This window comes from Tachyglossus aculeatus, chromosome 25, assembly GCF_015852505.1.
Source record: "Tachyglossus aculeatus isolate mTacAcu1 chromosome 25, mTacAcu1.pri, whole genome shotgun sequence".
Taxonomy (NCBI): Eukaryota; Metazoa; Chordata; class Mammalia; order Monotremata; family Tachyglossidae; genus Tachyglossus; species Tachyglossus aculeatus.
The window spans coordinates 7,275,351-7,299,329 of NC_052090.1; the positions used below are offsets into that span (position 1 = coordinate 7,275,351).

General features: G+C 48.0%; 1 protein-coding gene across 1 annotated transcript in view; it reads right to left on the reverse strand.

Moving 5' to 3' along the window:
* Window positions 1–23,979, reverse strand: part of KCTD1 (potassium channel tetramerization domain containing 1) — a 102,169-nt gene that overhangs the window by 77,768 nt on the left and 422 nt on the right. The window lies entirely within an intron of this gene.

The window sequence follows — 23,979 nt, forward strand, 5'->3', positions numbered from 1 at the left end:
CATACCAAAATATTTAGGAATTCTATATAGGATTTTTAAATGCTTGGAAAAATCGCCATTATTTTATTTAGAAATGTTCTTACTACTTGATCTGATTCTTTGCAACTGCAAACGTAACAAAGTAATCATTAATGGAACGTTAGGGGTAAAAAAGATTTATGGGACATCCCAAGTATCTCTGTGGGATTTAAATAAAAGCTGAATGAAAACAGGGATTTAAATGTTAAGTACACAAATCGTGTTAATAACAGTGCTGTATTTTTTAAGGCATTTACATCCTACCTTGACTACTGCATCAGACTCCTTGCTGACCTCCCAGCCACCCGTTTCTCCATACTTTACTATGGACTATTTTTTTTTTGAAAAAAAACTTCAGTCCACATCTCCCCTCTCCAAAAGAACCTCCAGTGGTTGCCCATCCACCTCTGCATCAGACAGAAACTCCCTACTCCCTCTAGACTGTTCAATTCATTATGGGCAGGGAACATGTCTCCTAATTCTCCCAAGCATTTAGTAAAGTGCTCTGCACATAGTAAGTGCTCAGTAAATACCACTGATTAATTGATTTCATTTAAAGCACTCACTCAGCTCACCCCCCTCCGGCCTTTCCTCACTGATTTCCTACTTCAATTCCGCCCACAAGCTTTCCTCCTCCAACATCAACCTACTCGCTGTACCTTGATCTCGTCTATCTCGCCACCCACACTCACTCTGGTCCACATCCTCCCTCTTGTCTGGAATTCCCTCCCCCTTCATATACGCCAGACCACCACTCTCCCCACTTTCAAAGCCTTATTAAAAATGACACCTCCTCCAAGAGGCCTGCCCTAACTAAGGCCTCACTTCCTCCTCTCCCACTCCCTTTTGTGTTGCCCTTGCATTTGGCACTGAACCTTTAAGCATTTTGCTATTCATCCCACCGCACTTCTGCACCTATCTGTAATTTATTTTAATGTCTGTCTCCCACTCTAGACTGTCAGCTCCTCATGGGTAGGGAGCATGTCTACTTACTGTGCTGTACTGTATTTCCCAAGCGCTTAATACAGTGCCCTGCACCCAGTTAGCACTCAAATACCACTGATTGATTATGTACCAAGCACAGTGCTAAACGCTGGGGTAGATACAAGACAGTTAAATCCCTCGTAAGCTTGTTGTGTGCAGGGGACATGTTTACGAACTCTCCCAGTGCTCTGCACACAGTAAGCGCTCAAGAAATTCCACTGATTGATCGATTAATGCACAGTCCCCGTCTGACATGGAGGTGTATGGTAGGAGAGCGAAGGAGAACTGACATTTTATCACTGTTTTATAGATGAGGAAACTGAGGCACAGAGAAGTTAAATGACTTGCCCAAGGCGACTGCAGGCTAGTCCTGGAGCCAGAATTAGAATCCAGGGCCCCTTCCTCTTGGACCGTGGCCTTCCCACTAAAGGAAGGGAGTTTATGCCTTGGAAACAAATATTAGTGCTTTGCCCTTTACACATGTCCACGATGAAATATTAAAATGAAACTTCAAAGGATCCCAGCCTGAAGCAGCGTGACCTAGTAGCTAGAGCAGGAGCCTGGGAGTCAGAAGAAGCTGGGTTTTAATCCCAGCTCCTCCACCTGCCTGCTGTGACCTTGGGTAAGTCATTTCACTTCTCTGGGCCTGTTACCTCATCTGTAAAATGCGGATTAAGACTGTGAGGCCCATGTGGGACATAGGCTGCGTCCAACCTGATTGGCTTATATTGACCCCAGCGCTAAATACAGTGCCTGGCATGTAGGAGGCACTTAACAAATACCATAAAAAAGTCAGTTAGGTTAGAATGAACTAACGGTTGAACACAAAACTATCTATTTTCCCAGATGTCAGAAAGGAGAGAGTACTAAATCCTGCAGAAAAGATGTATTTGGATTTCAACTACTGAAAAAGAGACATATAACCAAAAGAAATTCACAACCCGATTTCACTGCATTCAATTTTCCTAGTGTTCACACTACTTTTTTTTGCTTTTTGCAGTCAACTCATTTGAATAACCACATAAAACAAATATGTCACTTTAAAGTAAAAGCTTCTTCTCGTCCGATTATGTTATGATGGGACTATTTCAGTACAACAAAATTTCAGAATAATGAACACAATTTGAGGGCCCCTGAGGTTCATTCAAATGTGTTTTCAGTATTATTTATGTGGTGGAGCTAGTCTTTCTCTCAGCTCTCATTGGTGACTCATGCATCTTTTTAATAGCTCCTATTTTCCCTCTCAAAAAGATGATCACTCTTCTAATATCTCCTTAGTAATATCTCACCAGAGGTAGAAAGAAGACCTAATCATTCACGTGAACTGTTTCTATTAGTTTAAGAAGAGAGGGAAGAAGAGAGAGAAAAAGAATAGCAGAATTCTCAATGCCTTCCCAAACTATTTTTATCTCCAACTGGTGAACCCTACCAGTCCCTAACTGACAGACTCCAATGTGCTTCCGATTTTAAACTTTTCTTCTCTGTCCGCCTGCATTTCCTCGATTGTTTTCCATTTCTTTAGAGGGTAACCCTCTTCCTCTGTCTCTCCTCCCCTAGGATATCCACTGCCTTTACTTCACCAAAGTTTTATACATAATAATAGTGGTATTTGTTAAGCTCTTTCTAAGTGCCAAGCACTGTCCTAAGTCCTGGGGAAGATACAAGCCATTCAGGTCTGATGCAGTCCCTGTCCCACACAGGGCTCACCATCTGGAGGGAGAACAGGTACTGAGTCTCTATTTTACAAATGAGGAAACTGAGATTCAGAGAAGTTAAGATGACTGGCCCAAGGTCAAACAGCAGGCAAGGGGGGAGAAAGCTCGCAAGGGGAAGCAGCGTGGCTCAGTGGAAAGAGCTCACGCTTTGGAGTCAGAGGTCATGGGTTCAAATCCCAGCTCTGCCACCTGTCAGCTGTGTGACTTTGGGCAAGTCACTTAACTTCTCTGGGCCTCAGTTACCTCATCTGTAAAATGGGGATTAAGACTGTGAGCTCCACGTGGGACAACCTCATCACCGTGTAACCTCCTCAGTGCTTAGAACAGTGCTTTGCACATAGTAAGCGCTTAATAAATGCCATTATTATTATTACTATTAACCCAGGTAATAATAATAATAACAAATAATAATTTTGGTAATTTGTTAAGCACTTACTATGTGCCAGGCACTGTACTAAAATTCATCTGTAAAATGGGGATTAAGACCGCGGGCCCCACGTGGGACAACCTGATTACCTTGTATCTCCCCCAGCGCTTAGAACAGCGCTTGGCACATAGTAAGCGCTTAACAAATACCATTATTATTACTACTAAGCACTGGGGTAGATACAAGATAATTGGGTTGTTCACAGTCCCTGCCCACACAGATGTTGTCCACACATCTCTGAGGCACAGAGATGTGAAGTGACTTGCACAAGACAGCAGAGAAGTGGTAGAGATGGAATTAGAACCCACGACCTTCTGACTCTCAGTCCCAGGCTCTATCCACTAGGCAATGCTGCTCCCAAACCAGCTGCTCATTTCACTTGGCTACGTGGCTTCTTGAGCACTTAGTACAGGGCTCTGCACCCAGTGGGCACTCAATAAATACTACTACCACTCCTTCTTTTCTCCCACATCCTAGGCCTTCACAACCTCTTCCTTCTATAGGTTTTCTTATCTCCCACCACCCCAGACTGTGCCTTGGCAGCTTTGGTACCCCAAGGTTCCCTTAATATCTGGAGATCGTGAAATCAGCACGCTTCTAATGGACTTCTCTCCGCCATTCCGTAGGACAAGCGCAGGCTGCCAAGGACAAATACAGAAGCAAAAGTCCCGTGCAAAGGGACGCCTGTCATCTCCTGCCAAGATTTAAACCCCAGCTCTATAAAGCCATACATTACCGCTAAGCACTTTATGGAGCACTTTCTATTTGCAAAGCACTTTACAATCATTTTTATTAGTTACTTTACTAGTTGTAATTTTGCATCTCAATCGGGTGGATTTTCTCTGGTTAATTACCCGTGGGGTGGGAAGCTAAGTGCTTGTGTTACCTAAAGGGTCTATGTAGGGCAGGGATTAAAACCCAGAAGCAGCATACCCTAGTGGATAATAATAATACTAATGATGTTAGTTGTAAAGCACTTACTATGTGCCAGGCACCGTTCTAAGTGCTGGGGTAGATACAAAGTAATCAGGTTGTGAGCCGACATGGGGCTCACAGTCTTAATCCCCATTTTACAGATGAGGTAACTGAGGCACAGAGAAGTTAAGTGTCTTGTCCAAAGTCACACAGCTGAGCTGGAATTAGAACCCACAACCTATGACTCCCAAGACCACGCTCTTTCCACTAAGCCACAATACTTCTTCATAGAGCACAGACCTGGAATTCAAAGGGACCTGGCTTAGGCATCGACCTGACTCGACGGCTTAGGAAGAAGAGGGCAAGACTGCAGAATTAAAGGGGCATAAGTGAGGCTGTGGGGAAGGAAATTGGGGTGTTGGGGGGCGGGGGGAGGATGAGAGTTTGGTCAGGGAAGGCTGCCTGGAGATGATTTGAGTAAGGCTTTGAGGATGAAGAGGGTGCTGATCTGTCGAATATGTACAAGAAAGGAGTTTCAGGTAGGAAGGAGGATGTGAGCAAAGGGTCAACGGTGAGAGAAGTGAGAGTGAAGCTCAGTGACTATATACTGTAAGCTTGTTATGAGCAGGAATGTGTCTGTTATATTGCTATATTGTACTCTCCCAAGTGCTGCGCACATTAAGAGCTCAATAAATAAGACTGACTGACTGACAGTGATTGGGCTGGTATTACAGGAGTGAAGTGTGAGAGCTGAGATGTACTGAGAGAGGAGCTTTAGAAGTAATAGTATTTATTACTCAGGGATGCAGCGTGGCTTAGTGGGTAAAGCACGGGCCTGGGGGATAGACGATCATGGGTCACACATCTGCGGTGTGACCTTGGGCAAGTCTGGGCCTCAGTTACCTCATCTGTAAAATGGGGACTAAGATTGTGAGCCCTATGTGGGGCAGGGACTGTCTCCAACCTGACTACCTTCTATCTACCCCAGCGTTTAGGACAGTGTTTAGCACACAGTAAGCACTTACCATTATTATTACTATTATTATGCCCTTTCTGTGTGCAAAGCACTGTATTAAGCAGTGGGAGAGAATGCCCAGGTGGGAGTTTGTCATGGTCTCTGTCTTCCCAGAAGGCTCAAAATCTCAGCACCTAAGGCTGGTCCTGTTCCACCACTCATTTCTGGATTTGAAGAGGAAATGAAGGTTCAACACAACCCCCTCTCCCCACCTCCACCACCGTGAGTGTCTAATTCCCTTCACTGTATTCTCCCTCAGTGTTTAGTACAGTGCTTCACACACCACAGTATGGGCATAATAAAGACTAGCACAACTATTACAACCTCAGCTGGTCCTCTCCCTCTCCAAATGATTAATATTCCTTTGAAACAACAGAGCATTTCTATGACATGGATGGAAGTGAAAAGGGCAGGTGAAGATGTCCTGATCTGATGGATTTTTTTTAACCTATTCACCAGACTATTCAATCACCTGCATTCCTTTCCACAAGACTATTAAAAGAAATTAGGATTCTACATTGAACAGGTTGTCAAGCGTCTGAAATCCTGAAATTCTAAGGATTTTTGAAATTCCTTTGTATTTTCAAATCATTTCAGAAGACCTTTAAAAGGCTTAAAAACTTGGAATTAGTAACATCTAATGAATGGGAGTTTTTACAACTCTAGTTTCACAATTCACTGGGGCATTTACTGGCATTTCAGTCATTTTACAGGGCCCATTCAGACCTTCAGACCTTCTGCGGAATTGGCCCTCTACGTAATTGTCAACATTTCCTGTCCAAAGGAAACCAAAACTTTCCCCTCTTCTCCACTCTTCTTTCTCTCAGCCCAGGTACCCTATTATAGCTTCTGCACTGTGTGATTCACATCAGCATGGCCTAGTGGAAAGAACGTGGGCCTGGGAGAGTCAGGGGACTAAGGTTCCAATCTTGGTTCCTCCATTTGCCTGCTAGGTGACCACGTTCAAGTCACTTGACTTCTCTGGGCCTCAGTGTCCACATCTGTAAAGTGGGGCTTCGATACCTGTTCACCCTCCTACTAAGACTGTGAGGTCAGTGTGGGATGGAGACTGTGTCCAACCTGATTGATCTGCACAGTACCAAAGCACTTAATACAATGCTGAACACACAGTAAGCCCTTAACACATATCACGCTTAGTACAAGCACTTAGTCCAAGCGCTTAGTACAGTGCTCTGCACACAGTAAGCGCTCAATAAATACGATTGATTGATCACAATTATTATTATTACCCTCATCTCTAGCAGCCTCTCTCCTCCCTTGTCTTTGACCAGATCCTTGAAAATCTTTCTACTCCCTTCTTCACATTCTCCCTCACTTTCTCGTCAGTTTTCTCACAATGGGGGAAGAAATATTTCTTTTTCCATTATTTGGGTTGTTACAGCTGAGGTGACATGGGATCTCACTGTGCTTTAGCCTAGCAAACAAACTGGACTTTTCTAAAGTTTCCAAAATGGCCCAAGGTGGCAGTCCACCTCTGAAGAAGGTGACAGCACCAAAACAGCAAACAGAAGCCAAGATGAAAACTGGAGCAAGGAGAGAATTATCACCTGATAGCCAAACCAACTGGTTCTAGTCTTCGTCCCTGTACCTGGAGGGCAAAGGAGCAGAGGGAGAAAATATATATTTCATATCTCACTTCCCTCCTCCACAGCATTTATGTACATGTTATACCTGGTTGCTTCCCCCTACTTGTAATTTATTTTAGTGCCCGTCTCCCCGACTAGATTGTAAGCTTCTGAAGGGCAGGGATCGTGTCTACTTAGTCTAATCATTTCCCTCCCAAATGCTTTGCATGCAGTAAACACCACTCAGTAAATACCACTGATTGATCAATATCTAGTTCTGATTGAGGGAAAAATCCCAGTAAGATATTTGTTTGACACGCAGAGACTAAAAAAGACCTCAGGTCACAAACACGTGGAATAGGGCAAAAAAAAAAAAAAGATTAGAAGTCTCCCAAAGAGTCTCCTCAGAGTGGGGCAGTAGAATGAAATAAAAGCATTTAGATTGGATTGTTATTTTAGACATCTGACCACTCAACTATCTTCAATCAATCTTGCCCTTTAGCACATAAATCACAGACAGATCCCAAGAGTGGAGCTGGTTGAAGACTTGAGCAAAATCCTTTAATGAAGCAGACCTATTGTAACTGGTCTTGAGTACCAAGCCAGGATGCCCACCTCAATGACTCAGATTCTGCGGTTGTTGGGGACATCAAGACTACTTTTGTAAATTATGTAAGTAAATGTAAATTATACAAATTAGTGTTAATGTACTTGTATAACCAACTCCACAGACACACTGATGGCAAAATTGACTGTACCTCACTAGAGACGTGGGCTACCTTTAAAGATGACGCCCCTTATGCAGAGACCCCATCCCATCAATCAATCAATCGGTGGTATTTATTGAGCTCTAACTGTGTGCAGAGCACTGTACTGAGTACCTGGAAAAGTACGGAGAAGCAGCATGGCTCAGTGGAAAGAGCACGGGCTTTGGAGTCAGAGATCATGTGTTCAAATCCCGGCTCCGCCACTTGTCAGCTGTGTGACTTTGGGCAAGTCACTTCACTTCTCTGGGCCTCAGTTCCCTCAGCTGTAAAATGGGGGTTAAGACTGTGAGCCCCATGTGGGGCAACCTGATCACCTTGTACCTCCCCAGCGCTTAGAACAGTGCTTTGCACATAGTAAGTGCTTAATAAATGCCATTATTATTATTACAATATAGGTAAGTTGGTACCAAACTTGCCCACAAAAACAGATCAGAAGCAGCACGGCCTAGTGGATACAGCCCAGGCCTGTGATTCAAAAGGACCTGGCTTCTAATCCTGGCACCGCCACTTGTCTGTTTTGTGACCCTGGGCAAGTCACTTCACTTCCCTAGGCTTCAGTTACCTCATCTGTAAAATGGGGATTAAGACTGTGAACCCCATGTATGACACAGACTGTGTCCACCCTGATTAGCTTGTATCTAACCCAGAACTTAATACAGGGCCTGGCACATAGTAAGTGCTTAACAAATTCCAATATGTATATTGGAAAATAAGTGTGTATATAAATATATCAAATTTATACTATATTTGTAGTATTATATATATATTTATATACACACATTTTTTTGTGGCTTCCTATCACCACTGCTGAAAACAGGATTTCTACCAGTCTGGTTTCCCAGTAATAGCACTACTTAGGATCTCATTTCTAACACATTTAACCTGCACCTTATTATTTGTCTAACTGGATTTCTGTCTTCGGTTTAAAATATAATTTCTAGGGAGCATGGCCTCTGGTTTCATCTGTACCCACGCCTTGAGTGGGTTTTAGTATGTTGATTTATACAAAACCTTTCATCTAAAAAGCTAGAATACCTTGAAAGCCTTAACTCATTTCATCCTTTAAACACTTCTCTGCCTCCCAGACAGAAAAGCCGCTTTGCGGCGGTTGAGTGATTTATGGGAGAGGGAAGCTGGGAGCTAGCTGGAGCCTTCTCTCAGCATCCACATCTGGGCAGACGGGAAACTGAACCACCCAGGACACAGACGCCTCTAGTCTAACCTGAGATCGCGCAAGTTAATGGAGGCACCAGGATTCGGTTGCCCACCTAGCCAGGATGTCACTTACACAGACTTTAATGACAACTTTCTCACTGGCCTAGTGGATAACAATAATAATAATAATAATAATTATAATTATAATAACGGTATTTATTAAGCACTTACTATGTACCAAGCACTGTTCTTAGCACTGGATAGAGCCCAGGCCCGGGCCAGAAGGACCTGGGTTCTAATCCTGGCTCCACCATTTGTCTGCCATGTGACCTAGGGCAAGTCAAGTCACTTGACTTCTCTGAGCCTCAGTTACCTCATCTGTAAAATGGGTATTAAGGCTGTGAGCCCCACGTGGGACAACCTGATCATCTTGTATTCCCCCCAGCGCTTAGAACAGTGCTTTGCACATAGTGAGCACTTAAATGCCATTATTATTATTATTATTATTATTCTCCATAAAATGGAGATTAAGACTGTGAGCCCCATGTGAGACAGGGACTGTGTCTAAGCTGATTACTTTGTATATGCCCCAGTACTTAGTACAGTTCCTGGCACATAGTAAGTGCTTAACAAATACCACCATTATTATTATCATTATTATTCTCATCTATCTCACCACTGACCCCTTGCCTGTATCCTGCCTCTGACCTGGAATGCCCTCCCTCCTCAAATCTGACAGACAATGACTCTCCCCACCTTCAGAGCTTCACTGAAGGCACATCTTCTCCAAAAGGCCTTCCCTGACAAAGCCCTCCATTCCTCTTCTCCCACTCCCTTCTGCATCACCCTGACTTATTCCCTTTATTTACTTCCCCCTTCCAGCCCCACAGCATTTATGTCCATCTCTGTAAGCTCTGTAATGACTCTACGCTCGTTGTGAGCAGGGAATCTGTCTGTTTATTGTTGTACTGCACTCTCCCAAGCACTTAGTACAGTGGTCTGTACACAGTAAGTGCTCACTAAATACAACTGCCTGCCTGCCTGCCTGACAGACCGTAGGGAACAAATATCCCCAGTCCCGACTCAACCTCAACGCACTTCCACAAGGGATTTGCGGGGCTCTTTGGCCAAACCTTGGCTACTTTGGTCTTTTCAGATTCACCTTGGCTTGCTTTAATTCTACCCTGTCTTCCGCTTGGTGACACTAATTCTCCATCCTCATCGACTCCAGTGCCCTATGTTCTCACCCACTCTTCAAGGCCTGAACTGCCAGGGTTCCCCTTCTCCCCTGCCCTTGCCCCGCCAATGCCCCTGCCGACTGCTTTGGGACAAAAATGGACAACATCAGGCTTTGGCTCTACAACTCCTCACCTCTGTGGCTCCCTCTCCCTTCGGCTTCTGCTCTCTCGCTCTCTCTGCCATCTCTCTAGAGATCTCCCACCTGCTCTCAAAAACGCTACCAAGAGTATTTAATTGAAAGGCAACTGTGTGTGGAGTTCTATACTAAATGCTTGGGAAAGTAGGTAGAAAATTGGCAGACGTGATCCCTGCCTACAAGTTTTCACAAGGAGAGAGAGATTAAAGTAGGCTAGGGGTGGGGGAAGTCCAATTAGTGGTATTTATTGAGCACTTATGGGGGGCAGAGTGCTGAACTAAGCGCTTGAGAGAGTTGGTAGTTATGGCCGTGGCTCAGTGGAAAGAGCACGGGCTTTGGAGTCAGAATTCATGGGTTCAAATCCCGGCTCCGCCAATTGTCAGCTGTGTGACTTGGGGCAAGTCACTTCACTTCTCTGGGCCTCAGTTACCTCATGTGGAAAATGGGGATTAAGACTGTGAGCCCCTCGTGAGATAACCTGATCACCTTGTAACCTCCCCAGCGCTGAGAACAGTGCTTCGCACATAGTAAGTGCTTAATAAATGTCATCATCATCACCATCCCTGCCCTCAAAGGTGCTTACCAATATTAAAATAAATTTCAGGTAAGGAAAGCAACAGAGTAGGAGGCTCTGTACGTGGGATTGGGGTATCAAAATCAAAATTATTTCAGAAAACTGACACTATTGTGAAAATAGTATGAACAATAAAAAAAACTCAGTACCATTTAGAGAAGAAGCATGGCATAATGGATAGAGCATGGGCCTGGGAGCCAGAAGGTCATGGGTTCTAATCCTGGCTCTGCCACCTGTCTGCTGTGGGACCTTGGGCAAGTCACTTGATTTCTCTGTGCCTCAGTTACCTCATCTGTAAAATGGGGATTGAGGCTGTGAGCCCCATGTGAGACAAGGACTGTCCAACCCGATTTGCTTACATCTACCCCAGCAGTTGGCATTTCCTGGCCCATAATAAGCGCTTAACAAATACCATCATTATTATTATCCTCTCTCTACCTGCACCGCTGACCCCATTCTTTCTCACCTTATTAAAACACTTGCACCCCCTCTTCTTCCTTCTCTGACTACCACCTGCAACCTTTCAATTTCTAACGCCTTCCAATGTGCCCACATCTTCCCTTCTGCCTGACCCCTTTCCTGTATAATAATAGTAATAACGATAATGGCATTGATTAAGCGCTAACTATGGCAAAGCACTGTTCTAACCACTGGGAGGTTACAAGGTGATCAGGGACACCACTGGGGGCTCACAGTCTTAATCCTCATTTTACAGATGAGGTAACAGGCACAGAGAAGTTAAGTGACTTGCTCAACGTCACACAGCTGACAATGTGTGGAGCCGGGATTTGAACCCATAACCTCTGACTCCAAAGCCCGTGCTCTTTCCACTGATTCCACCCTCCAGCTACTGCTCCATCTCCCCCGCAGCCCGCATCCTTGTCCAAACAAGGATAGATCCCCATCTGCCTCTCCTCACTCCCTCTTCAATCCATGGAGCCTGCTTTCTCCAGGTTCATCAACGACCTCCTACTTGCCAAACAGATCGGACTCTCTTCTGTCCTGATCCCCCTCACCGCCCCACTCCCTTCTCCCAGATCCACTACTAATCTTTGGGTTTGGTAGCAGTTTGTTTGGGGTACGTGCTTACTAGGTGTTTACGCAGCACATACTATGTGCCTGGCACTGTACTGAGAGTTGGGGTACATGCAAGCTAATCAGGTTGGTCACAGTCCCCATGGGGGCTTTACAGTTCTCTCTACGTTCATTCATTCATTCTTTCATTCAATTGTATTTATTGAGAGCTTACTGTGTGCAGAGCACTGTACTAAGCGCTTGGGAAATTACAACACAACAATAAACGGAGACATTCCCTGCCCACAATGAGTTTACAGTCTAGAGTTCTCTCACCTCTCTGTCTCAATCTTTCACTGGCTCTTTCACAGCTTTTCACCTCCTAACTGTGGGTGTTCCGCCTCAGTTTTCCCCCCACTCTCTTGGGGAGCTCACCCTCTTTAACAGCTTCCACTACCACCTACCTCTAAGCAGCGGACTCCCCCACAAGCAACCTCTGCCCTCTCCTCTGCGATCTCACCTTTCCTCCTGCCTCCCACGGGCACCTCAATCTTAACACGTCCAACACTGAACGCCTCACCGTTCCTCCCAAATCCTCTCCTTTAACTTCCCCATCACTGTGGATAATGCCAGCATCCTCCCTGCCTCTCAAATTTGTAACCTTGGCGTCATCCTCGACTCCTCCCTTCCTCTTAACCCTTGCAATAATAATAATGTTAGTATTTGTTAAGCGCTTACTATGTGCCGAGCACCGTTCTAAGCGCCGGGGCACTTAAGTGCTTATTATGTGTCAAGCACTGTTCTAAGTGCTGGGGTAGATACGGGATAATCAGGTTGTCCCACTTGAGGCCAACACTTTTAATCCCCATTTTACAGATGAGGTAACATCAGTGAAGTTAAGTGCTTAGAACAGTGCTTTGCACATAGTAAGCACTTAAATACCATTGTCATTATTATTAAGTGACTTGAGCGCTTAACAAATACCATTATTATTATTATGTGACTTGCTCAAGGTCACACAGCAGACGAGTGGTGGAGCTGGAATTAGAGCCCAAATCTTCTGACTCCCAAGCCCATGCTCTTTCCACTAAGCACGCTGCTTCTCTATACTGTATTGACTTTTATTTAGTCTAGCCCCAAATCCAGAGGGTTTTTCCTTCACAACATCTCTAAGATCTACCCCTTCCTCCTTTCCCAAACTTCCTCTCATCCCAACTTCAGAGCCCTCCTAAAATCCCATCTCCAAGTGATTTTTCCTGATTGATTTTGACTCTCCTCGGGTTTTATCCACCAACTGCCATCTCAACACTCCTGTGACACCTGAGTCCTTGTATCCTAATTTGCACACGGGGCAGGTCCTGTTATTCAAGCATTAACTCACGTCCATATCTTCCCTTTCCTCATCCCTCCTACCTGTAGGCTGTGAGTTCTAGACTGAAAAGCTCCTTGTGAGCAGGGAATGTATATACCAACTCTATAGTACTGCCCAAGCACTTAAAATAGTGCTCTGCACACAGCAGGCACTCAGCAAATACCACAGATTGCAAATTATTTCCATATCTGTCTCCATAGCTAGAATGTAAGCTCCCTGAAGTCAGGGGTGGTGTCTACCAACTCTATTGTACTCTCCCAAAAATTTCGTACAAGTGCTCTGCACACTCAGCAAATACTATTGATATACTAAAAATCCAAGATTCTTCGAGAATCTTATGAATGTCATATACTTGGTATCTTATGTAGACACTTTCATGACCTACCTCAATAATTTACAGAACTGCAGGTATGGTTAGAAACGTAATTTTTTTTCTCATCCAAATTTCTTCAAGCTAGAATTGGAGAGCTCCTAAATTCTTTAGAGGGTAGGTGTGCTGTAACTCCTTGGGAGAAGCCATCAATAGTCTTTATTGAGTGCTTACTCTGCAGAGAACTGAACGAGGGGTTTGGGAGAAGCATGGGAGTGTAAAAGGATGTACACATGAACAACAGGGATGGTCAGGAGTGTCCCAATATTTAGGTGTCATGGAAATGCTGAATTGGAAGAAGAAGAGGGAAAAGAGGTGGGGAGAGGGGAGATTAAACAGGGACGAACCCCTTAGGGGAGATAGAGAATACAACCAATCTTTAAATTACAAGCTCTAGACTACAAAAAGCCCTACCTCTCGAAACACGAAAACAAAATGAGACACGAGCTTACTTTTTCTAGAAATTCACCTTGGGCCTGAAAACTTGAGAAATCACCGCTAAATAACCCATTTCATAAACAGACAGATGCATGAAATTCTTTTACGATGAAAACCTTACTGGCATTGCTACCAGCCAATATTACAAAATATACTTTATCAAAAGATGTTTTTGAAGCCTTTCCCTGAGTCTCAGGATAGAAATAAAAATGAACTGGCATATTAAGGTTTACCACCTAATACAGAGTCAGGGTGGGGTTTTTTCGTCTTTTTTTTTTTTTTGCTTTTTAGGAAGGAAGAGCCTATATCTGTTTTTTATGGTATTTGTTAAACACTTACTATGTGTCAGGCAGTGTACTGGGGTAGATATAAGCTAATCAGGTTGGGCACAGTCCATATCTCACTGGGGGCTCACAGTCTTAATCCTCATTTTACAGATGAGGGAACTGAGATACAGAGAAGTGAAGCGACTTCCTCAAGGTCACACTGTAGACAAGTAACGGAGTTGGGATTAGAACTCAGGTCCTCTGGCTCCCAGACCGTGCTATTTCCACTAGGCCACACTTCTTCAGAAGGTACGGGCAGGAAGGGAAGACTGACTGGAAGGAGGTGATGAATAGAAAGTCTTCCAAAATGACTGAAAATCTACAACACATCTAATTAGGCTTTGCCTTCGAACATAATAGTCTGTGTACCATGGTCTGTTATCAAGTTTATAGCCACAGGCACCAGACAATACAACCCCACATTCAATTTAATTACAGCCCTTGGCCCTTGCTATAGTGCTGTGTTTCAAAGACTTTAACCATTCATTTATTTCTAGACCACACATAAAATAAGGACGCTCACTGATGGAGACTCACCAGTTACACTGAACAGTTTCTGATCTCTCTCTCTCTCTCCCCCCCCCCCCACCCCACCCCCGCCACGAAGTGGCCATGGAGGCAACATTAACCATTCAAAGTTTAAAGAAAGGGAAGCCCGTAACTTCAAATGGATAAGTGGCTAAAGTATTAAATCACTTACATTTTTCAGCTTTGGAGGGCCACTACCACTTCTCTTTCTTTTGAGCTTGCCCCTGCAATTCTCAAAGGCCTGGAGCCCACTTTCTTTTCTGATCAGTATTTAAAGATTAACTTTCTGTTTGGGATTAATTCATTCCTTTTCTCATCCTTTATTACAAGTTTCCCAAGAAACACTAAAAGCCTGGAGCACCTGACCTAATGTAGGTAAGTAAGAGTGAGTGAGTGTGTGTGTGTGTGTGTGTGTGTGTGTGTGTGTGTGTGTGTGTGAGAGAGAGAGAGAGAGAGAGAGAGAGAGAGAGAGAGAGAGAGAGAGAGTCAGTCAGTCAGTCAGGGGATGGGTAGGAGGGAGAAAATCACAGAGGACACAAAATACAACAGAACTAGCTGTAAAACAGAGGCCACAGATTGGCATGTCTGGTTTGCAGCAGTATTTCTGCAACAAGTTGGGAAGACTCGTTTTACTCTAGAAATAATACTTACGACCCCAAACATTTTCTGTAATGTATTCATTTGTATTGATGTCTGTGTCTGTTTATTGTTGTTTATTGTTGTATTGACCTCTCCCAAGTGCTTAGTACAGTGCTTTGTAATAAACACTCAATATATACGATTGAATGAATGGATATACATTTTAATAAACTGGGATTTTATAACTGAAGAGAAGCTTTAGGATTAATGGGTTATTTCCACTCCCTTTTCCTTTAAAAAAAAAGGGGGGGGGGGGGGAGTGAAGGAAGGGGGCAATCTAAAAATCCAGTAAGTCCGACTTGACAGTTCCGAGGCTTACATGGGCATTAAAAAATCTGGTGCAAACACACATGAATTTTGAATACCAAAAATGATTTCGGGACACACCTCAACTATGGATTTTCCACTCACAAAGTGCAATATTTAAGGCACCGTGCACAGCCTATTGACATCTTCTAGGTTACCTTAAGTGCTTATTCTAAAGCCAAACTTCCAGGTGAGACTAATAGCTTTTAAACATTGTTTGGCTAACTCAACTGTTCATGAATGTTTCTGGGATGTAATTGTTTAACCCTCAAGAAAACATACAGTTCTCAAGGGCAAAATCGAGCTGTATCCTTCCTCAGACTTCGCAGGCTATATCTAAGCATAAACAAAAAACACCCAACAATACTTGGTTTCAAAAACACACGCAATCAGGGTTCATTCATCCAAATAACTAGAGTAGAAAGGAGTTAGTATTAGCGCTCAAAGCTAGCATTTTCCACGTCGACTATGCTCCTGAGAAAGGGGAAATTTTGTTCTCCTCGAATCGGAAACAGATTTTTTTAAAAATTACTTCAATTATTCATCCACTGTGTATTCTATTTCTGTAAGTAGATCAAGAAGTCCTCCACATCCCATTACAAATCTGAAATCAGAACCAGGTTCCTAATTCTACCACCATATGGCTTCTCTCCGAAAGCTTTAAGGCTACAAAAAAGCCACGTGCTCTAAATCGGTTAGCTGGCCCAGTTTTCAGGTACAAATCTATAATCATGATGGTGTTTAGTGAGCGCTTACTATATGTGCCGAGCACCATGCTAATGCTAGGGCCGAGACAACATAATTTGGGCCCCTAGTCCTGGCCCCAAACCTGCCTTCTCTTTGTGGATCGCTGATGATAAAACACTGGGCTGAACTTCAATGGACCCTTAATTTTGCAGTATTTTTTTCATGCTTGTGGAATTTTTAAAAAGCCCTTTAAAAATATTTCGGCACCAGACCTAAGGCCTGAACAATTGCATCAGCCAAATGCTTCTCCTGAAATAATAATAATACTAATAATAATAGATGTATATCTATTTCCAGGATCTCCATTTTGGGTCTTTGTTTTGTGTTGGGTCTGGCCCAAGTGGATAGAGCCCGGGCTGGGAGTTGGAAGGACCTGGGTCCTAATCCCGAGCCCACCACTTGTCTACCGCGTGACCCTGGGCAAGTCACTCCACTTTGCTGTGCCTCAGTAACTTCATCTGGAAAAAATGGGGATTAAGACTGTGAGCCCCACGTGGGACCCGGACTGTGTCCAACTCGATTAGCTTGTATCTTCCCCCATACTGAATACAGTGCCTGTCACATGGTTAGCACTTAACAAATTCCATTTTTTAAAAAAGGTATAGAAACCTGCAACAGCTACGTAGCGGGAACACCAAAGACTCTCCATCTCCCAATATTGGTGAAAAGCAAATCACAGTAAAATTACATATAAACACCACCCTCCTCTCTGACCTGAATTGAAATACTGTTGCCAGTGGCAGGAAAATTGCAGTTGCAGCTCTATAGGTCGGTATAACTGGGAACTAAAGGAGCAGTGGTGTGGCTGGATGGGGCTACAACTTTTAGAGCCTACTGCAGAATTCTCTTCCAGAGGCTATAGGGCTGCAAAAAAATAACTGGATGATGCCAGATCACAATCGCTACTTGAAAATGAACATGACAGCCACCTTTTCCCGGTCCATGGCTGAAATTTGGCCATTTACAATACTAGGACTCCTCAGGGTGGAAAGAGCCAGGAAAAGCTAACAGCCCAGCCCGCACCCTCCGCTCCTCTGCCGCTAACCTCCTCACCGTGCCTCGTTCTCGCCTGTCCCGCCGTTGATCCCCGGCCCGCGTCCTTCCCCTGACCTGGAATGCCCTCCCTCCGCACATCCGCTCTCTTGCTCCCTTTAAAGCCCTACTGAGAGCTCACCTCCTCCAGGAGGCCTTCCCAGGCTGAGCCCCCTTTTTCCTCTCCTCCTCCCCATTCACCCCCCGCCCTACCTCCTTTCCCTCCCCACCGCCCTTGTATATATTTGTACAGATTTATTACTCTATTTATTTTACCTGTACATACTTATTATTCTATTTATTTTGTTAATGAGGTGCATTTAGCTATAATTCTATCTGTCCTGACGATTTTGACACCTGTCTACCTGTTTTGTTTTGTTTTCTGTCTCCCCCTTCTAGACTGTGAGCCTGTTGTTGGGTAGGGACCGTCTCTATATGTCTGCGACTTGTACTTCCCAAGCGCTTAGTACAGTGCTCTGCACACAGTAAGCTCTCAATAAATACGACTGAATGAATGAACTAAATACATACGTACATATTTAAAAAAAAATCCAAGGTCCTTCCCAATCAATGCTTTAAAATTAAAGTGCAAATGAAATTATTTGGCTCATCACATGCTTGACGTGTTTAATTTCTCCAATTAGTGTTGTAAAACATCACAAAGATTAGACACCTCTCCCCCCCGAAGGGGGTGGCACAGGTAAGAAGGCAGTGTGGCTCTGTAGACAGAGCACGGGGCAGGGAGTCAGAAGGACCTGGGTTCTCACCCCGGCTCTGCCACACGTCTGTCGTGTGGCCTTGGGCAAGTCACTGCTTCACTTCCTGGGCCTCAGTTACCTCAGCTGTAAAATGGGGATAATGAGTGGGAGCCCCATGTGGGGCCGGGGACTGGGCCCAAGCTGATTAGCCTGTACCCACCCCAGCACTTAGAAGAGTGCTTGGCACATTATAAGCGCTTACCACGTCCCATACTTATTATGATTACTCTTCTTATTGCGTACAAAAGGCCGGAAGCCAAATTGGGCTTAAATTTCAAGCGGCCACCCGTGCGCTTGCTGAAAACCTTGAAACGCTAGGGGTCATTCAAAGCATCAGACAGTGACCTCCGAGTTACCAAGAAATCTGTACTGTTTTGTCAACTGTGGAATTTGGTGTCACCGGGTTGGATGAGGTCCACCCTGTAATAAGGCTGGAAAAGTCTATGTTTATAATTAAGAAAAAAACAACAACAAACGACTAAGGTCCAAGCGCATTTCCTGGGGATTAGCGACCGGGTGGAGGAGTTTCTGGCCTGATTCCAACCACTAACCCAGCCGGTCATTAATTCCCAGGAAACGTTAGAGCTATTACAACAAATACAGGAGGGGAAAGTTCACTACCAACATTCTATTTAAAAAAAAAAAAAAGCCAAACGACGCAAAAAACCCCCACCCACCACATTAATGTTTATGCCGTCCGGACTTGATACCGACTTGAAAAAAAAATTGTTCATTTTTAAAGCCTCCCCTGGCCTTCGAGTCTTCAGCCCGTTACCGATGAAAACACCGTCGAACATTTGATTTAGACCTGTTTAAACATGGGACACAGTTATACCCCGACTTTCCCCGATACTACCGGTTCTGAGGGCTAGAAGCCTCAGAGTGGAAATTAAAACTCCTCCCTGGTTTTAAAGCTAATTCTAGGTTTCCCCATAGGCACGTCGAAGCAAAAAGGGAGAATGGGAACATATTCTGCGGGACGAGAGAAGATGCCGAGGAAGGGAAAAATGCACCCACTCCCAAAGGGAGCCGACTCTGCTTGCCTCCTCCCCTGACTTTGACCTCTAAGCCGCCACCCTCGGCGGCCCCTCACCCCGACCCACCACTTTAGAAGAAGCGGCAACAACGTGGCTCAAAGCACGAGGCGGTTCTGAAGCAGAGCCGGATTTTAAACGCCCCTAAACACACCTTTCCACCCAAAGGTCAACTCGCTGGGGTCGCCTCTCCAAATGAATGCCCACCTGCGGGTGGATCATCTATTAAGTTATGAAAAAGAAAGACGGGCCTACCGACTCGGCGCTCCAAAAAACAATACCGCAAGGTCCGGTCCCTCTCAAATCCCCCTCACCCCCTAGTAAACAATAACAATCATGACGTTATGTTATGAATAACAATAATGATGACATTTGTTAAGCGCTTACTAGAAGCACTGTGGCTCAATGGAAAGAGCCCGGGCTTGGGAGTCAGAGGTCAAGGATTCTAATCCAGGCTCCGCCACATGTCTGATGTCTGACCCTGGGCGAATCATTTCACTTCTCTGTGTCTCAGTTCCCTCATCTGGAAAATAGCGATTAAGACTGTGAGCCCCTTGTGGGACAACCCGATCACCTTGTATCCCCCCAGCTCTTAGAACAGTGATTCGCACATAGTAAACGCTTAACAAATGCCGTTATTATTGTGACTATGTGCCAAGCACTGTTCTAAGCGCTGGGGGAGGGGGGGAACAAGGTAATCAGGTTGTCCCACAAGGGGCTCACAGTCTTAATCGCTATCTTCCAGATGAGGGAACTGAGACACAGAGAAGTGACTCGTCCAAAGTCACACAGCTGACAAGCGGCGGAGTGGGATTAGAACCCATGACCTCTGACTCCTAAACCCGTGCTCTTTCCTCTGAGCCACGTAAATCCCCCACCCCCAATGCCCGGATCCATCCTATCAGGGCAAAGATCCACAGAGCCTGTGCATTTTAGACAAACCCGGACGGCTGGCAGTGCCCTTCACGGCCCTGCAGCTCATTTGGCCTTGAGGCCCCTTGATTAGCCGGGAAACTGTTTGAAAGGGTCAGTCTGTCCAGAACCGGAATTGCCACTTTGGAAGCGGGCGCAGACCCCACCTCCCACCTGCGAGTGGAGGAGGCCCCTCCGGCCCTGCGGCTTTTCAGATTCCTGCTACTGACCGAGGTTCTCCGAAATGTCCTGCGAGACAGTGACGGCTGGGCCTGCCCGGAGCCCTTTTCGGAAAGCCCGTTAACGCGTGTGCGAGGGCGTCTGGGAGAATCCTTGCAAGTCCATTAATACCATTCAACTCTCTACCCGCGATGGTCCAGAAAGTGAAAACGATTCACAAAACCTCACAACCTCCTCTTGAATTCCCTTCCCTTCCGGAGCCAGGCTCACAGTCCTAGTTTTTGAACGACTTTTGAACCGAACCGTTTCCATTCGTGGGAACGCCAATCCCCAAATTCATCCTTTACCTGGTGGGCGCGGGGACTGGGGGAGGACCCTGCGGAATCGACCTGATTGTATCTCTTGTATCACCTTGGCAACGCAGGCAACTCAGTTGCTGGAGCCAAACGCTTTGGGCAAACCCAAAGCCTTCTAGGAAGGAGGGGAAGGGCGGGGGAACCCGGGGTGGTTTCAAATCCATGGGAAAGTCCGCTGGGAACCGAGCTGTGGGGCTAACTTCCAGCGGAAGGCGAGAAGCAGCGTGGCTCAGAGGGAAGAGCTCGGGTTTGGGAGTCGGAGGTCGTGGGTTCTAATCCCAGGCTCTGCCACGTGTCTGCTGTGTGACCTTGGGCGAGTCACTTCACTTCTCTGTGCCTGTTCGCTCACCTGTAAAATGGGGATGAAGACTGTGAGCCCCCCGTGGGACAACCTGATCACCGTGTATCCCCTCAGAGCTTAGAACGGTGCTTCGCATATGGTAAGCGCTTAACAAATGCCATCATCATCATATCATCCATTCAATCATATTTATTGTGCGCTTACTGTGTGCAGAGCACCGTACTAAGCGCTTGGGAAGTACAAGTTGGCAACATATAGAGACGGTCCCTACCCAACAGTGGGCTCACAGTCTAGAAGACTGTGATCATCCATCAAGGGCATTTCACCGAGGGGCTGGTGGGCAAATGGGGCTACTTTCCCACGGCCCAAGAGGTTCTTCTCTCGGGGCCGTGACCCGCGTCTACGACTACGTCCCGGTTCCCCATCCACCCCACCCCAACTAATGTCATTATGCCGGGCCGGGTCCGGTCTCACGGGTCGGGCTCGGTGGGCAGCCCCCTCCCCACCGTAAGGGGACCCCGGGGCGTCCGATTCCGGGGTCGGTGGGTGGGCTTACCTAGACCCTAGTGGTTCCCGACTGCGAGCCCACTGGTGGGTAGGGACCGTCTCTCTATGTTGCCAACTTGTACATCCCAAGCGCTCAGTCCAGTGCTCCGCACACAGTCAGCGCTCAGTAAACCCGATTGATTGATTCGGTGGAAAGAGCCCGGAGTCAGAGGTCGTGGGTTCAAATCCCGGCTCCGCCAGTTGTCAGCTGTGTGACTTTGGGCAAGTCACTTAACTTGTCTGTGGCAACCTCATCTGCAAAATGGGGATTAAAACTGTGAGCCCCCCGTGGGACAACCTGATCACAATGTAACCTCCTCAGCACTCAGAACAGTGCTTTGCACATAGTGAGCGCTTAGTAAATGCCATCATTATTATTATTATTACCTGGGGGGCGGAGGCGGGGGAGCCGTCCGGACGGAGCCCGCCGGGGTCCGGCCGGAGAGGGGGCTGGGGGTCCCGCTCTTCGGGGGGCGAGGAGGAGGAGGAGCAGCAGGAGGGAGGGGAGGAGGAGGAGGAGGAGGATGGAGGGGCCGCGTCCGGGTGGCAGCGGGGTCGCTTGGGTGCCGGGGTCCCGTCGGGGGCGGGGGCGGGGGCCGGGGCCGCGGGGCGGGGTCCGCCGAAGCCGGCGACCCCGTGGAGGGCGGCGACGGAGACGGCGCCGATGCAGTGGTTGGTGTAGGTCTTGGACAGCTTGGCGGCCTTGGACAGCATCTGCATCCTGGTGCCCAGCAGGTTCTTGCCGATGGCTTTGTTCTCGTACCACGTGCCGTCGGCCCGGGCGCAGTGGTCCCTCGGGCGCTGGAAGAAGGCGCGGCACAGCGGGTTGCGCTTGGCCAGGTACTTGACGAAGCTGGCGTAGGGGCACAGGTCGGTGCCCGTCTCGTACATGCGGGGCAGGCCGTCCTCGTCCCGCCGGGCGCGGGCCTGGCGGGCGGGGCCCGGGGCCTTGAAGTAGACGAAGCGGCGGCCGTCCTCGTCGACGGCCAGCCCGAAGGAGCCCTCCTGCAGCTCCCGCTGGTTCTCCCGGCCCCGGGTGCAGAAGTACATGCAGGTCTCGAACCAGACCTTGTTGAGCAGGCCGAAGGGGGTGGCGGTGCCCAGGGCGCTGGACGCGTAGAGGCGGCGCAGGTCGGCGCGGGTGATGGCCTGCTTCTGCACCACGGGCCCGGCCCCCTGCTCCTCCAGCCGCCGCAGCACGGCGGCCAGCGCCAGGTTGGCCCCGCGCAGCTCGGGGTCCTTGGTGAGGTCCAGCGTGCGGCAGAAGGGCGGCTCGTTGAGGTAGCGGTTCAGGGAGCTGCGGATGCTGATGAGCGACGACTTGCTGTACAGCTGGCCGCTCTTGGAGCGCGCCTCCGCGTAGAAGGAGCGCAGCGCCAGGCACAGCGCGCCCTTGTCCATGGCCTCGAAGTCCGGGCTGTGCGCCTTCTCGCTCAGGTACTCGCGGAAGATGCGCACCGCGTACCGCGTCGCCAGCCGCGTGTTCTCGCTCAGCCGGCCCCGCTCCGCGCGGACCGGCTCCCGGGGCAGCGAGGAGGGCTGCCCGGAGGAGGACGACGACGACGACGAGGTGGTGGTGGTGGTGGTGGAGGAGGAGGAGGAGGACGGGGGCAGCTCCGGCTCCGACCCCGGGTCCATGCGGATGCCGGGCACCGGCCCCCCCTCCTCCTCCTCCTCCTCCTCCTCCTCCTCCTCGCTGTCCTCCTCCGCGGGCGCCCCCCCCATCGCCGCCGCCCCGCGCCGCCTCCTCCTCCATCTCCTCCTCCTGGGCGCCGTCGCCATGGCGATGCCGCCCGTGCCCCCTGCCCTCGGGGGTCCCGTTGGGCGGGCAGTCCCCGCTGCCGGGCCTTCTCGCCATATTGCCGTCTCTCTCTCTCTGCCAGTCCCGGGCGCATGCGCTATATTGGACCGCAGCGCTTTTGTGCTTAATGACCTTCAGCTACCGGGAGGGAGGGAGGGACCGAAGGACCCAGGGAGGGAGGGAGGGGGCTCTTAAAGGGGACGCGCCCCGACCCGCGACCCCCTCATCCCCCTCCAACCCCCCACTTACCAAAGTTTCGGCCACCCTAAAACTTGGGTGGGCGGGGGGGAGAGGGCAATTCGCCCGGCTTTGGTGGGTGGGCGAGGGGAAGGGTCCTGGGTCACCCAAGTGGTGCCAGGGAGGGGGCAGGGAAGCCCACCCAATTCACCCGGCCTGGGTGGGTGGGCGAGGGGAAGGGTCCTGGGCGACCCAAGTGGTGCCAGGGAAGGGGCAGGGAAACCCACCCAATTCACTCGGCGTTGGTGGGTGGGAGAGGGGAAGGGTCCTGGGCCACCCAAGTGGTGCCAGGGAGGGGGCAGGGAAGCCCACCCAACTTACCCGGCGTTGGTGGGGGACGGGGGGCGAAAGAGGGTCCTGGGCGGCCTAAGTGATGCCCGGGGGGGGGGGGGGACGCGGGAGGGGCAGGGAAGCCCACCCAATTTAGCCGGCGTTGGTGCGTGGGCGAGGGGAAGGGTCCTGGGGCGGTCTAAGTGACGCCCGAGGCGGAGGTGGGGGGGGGGGGGCCGGGTAAGCCCACCCGACTTCTTCCCAGGCGTTGGTGGAGGGGG